Here is a 1,365-nt window from a genome sequence, read left to right as displayed (position 1 = left end):
CCGTGACGCCCCACGCAGAGGTAGCGGGGAGGGGGGGGCTCGACTGGAACTTGCCCAGATGCAAATGCCTTTGGAGGAGTGACTCAGCCCTGCGGTTTTCCTCCCTTCCCCACCAGCAGATTTAGCTCCCAAAGAGTTTCAGGGCTGCTGGCAGGCAGGGCTGTGCTGGCAGTGGGGTAAGGGGTCACCTCTGCCTCCCCATGTCCCCCTCTTCCCAGCTCTTCTCCATCTCCCAGGCTCCTTCAGCCTCAACCTTCTCCAATTTGGTCCCTTGGCAGAGCTACGTGGGGATGGGGGCCAGTTGCCGGCATCCGTGGACCAGGGCTGGAGGGGAAACAGGAACCTTGAGGGGAAAAACAACCCGAGAAACTCCCTTCCCCCCCCGGCCACACTTCCTCCAGGGCCGCCAGCATGGAGGGGACTGGTTTGTGCTGCTGGAACACACTTAGCGGGGAGCTGCGGGGACACATGCTGCCTTCAGCACCTCTTCAGGGGCAGGAGTTGCTCCAGAGGGGTAAATGCTATCTCTGGTGGTTGCAACAGCCAAACTCCTATGCATGTCCCCTGATTATTTCCATTTTTCCCGTCTTGATAATTTCACAGAATTGCCTAGATTGGAAAAGACCTTTAAGATCATCAAGTCAAATAATTAACCCAACACTGACAAGTCCCCGACTAAACCATGTCCCTGAGCTCTATGTCTACATGCTTTTAAACACCTCCAGGGATGGGGACTCCACCACTGCCCTGGGCAACCCCTTCCAATACCAGAGAACCCTTTCAGTAAAGAAATTCTTCTTGATATCCAATCTAAACTTCCCCTGGTACGACTTGAGGCCATTTCCTCTCATTCTGTCACTTGTTACTTGGTTGAACAGACCCACCCCAAAAATAATTGGCAGAGGTCAGCACACCCGGAGTGGAGGGGATGAGCCTCACCCTGGGAAAACCACTTGCCTGATCATGGTGTCTTCCCTGGCAGGTATTTATGAAGCTTCACCCAATTTGTCTACCTGGCCAGAGGGCAGAAGGTCTCAAAGGATGCAAAAATCTGACATGGGATAAAAATACCCAGCCAGGTGGAGAGGGAGCCTGAGCTCAGAGACACGGAGCCTGAGCAAAACCCTGGCTGCCTACAGAAAGCCCTGCAGGGGAGAGAGGCAGGAAAATACCCACTGCTGGCCATGACTTTGCAGGAGAAGGTTTCTTGTGAGACATCACTGATGGTTATAACCACAGCTGAGCCCCTCTGCAGCCGTGCAAACACTTGTTGCAGGGCTTGGTGGGCAGCAGTCCTTCGCGCTGACATCCCTGGGGCTGCAGGGTCTGAGTGCATCTGCAAACATCACAGAAACTGCTCGTCCC

The 1,365-nt window shown here is 54.5% G+C and overlaps 1 non-coding gene across 1 annotated transcript; it reads right to left on the bottom strand.

Annotated features, from left to right (window-relative positions):
* Window positions 1-868: 868 nt before the first annotated feature.
* On the bottom strand, window positions 869-990 carry LOC114818460 (U1 spliceosomal RNA). The gene has a single exon (XR_003766168.1). It is a non-coding gene; the product is annotated as a U1 spliceosomal RNA (small nuclear RNA).
* Between the last annotated feature and the right edge of the window lie 375 nt (window positions 991-1,365).

Source organism: Antrostomus carolinensis, unplaced genomic scaffold (assembly GCF_000700745.2).
Source record: "Antrostomus carolinensis isolate BGI_N321 unplaced genomic scaffold, ASM70074v2 scaffold25393, whole genome shotgun sequence".
In the NCBI taxonomy this organism is placed as follows: Eukaryota; Metazoa; Chordata; class Aves; order Caprimulgiformes; family Caprimulgidae; genus Antrostomus; species Antrostomus carolinensis.
The sequence above is the reverse complement of the archived record's forward strand: the minus strand, read 5'-3'. Positions and strand labels throughout refer to the sequence as shown.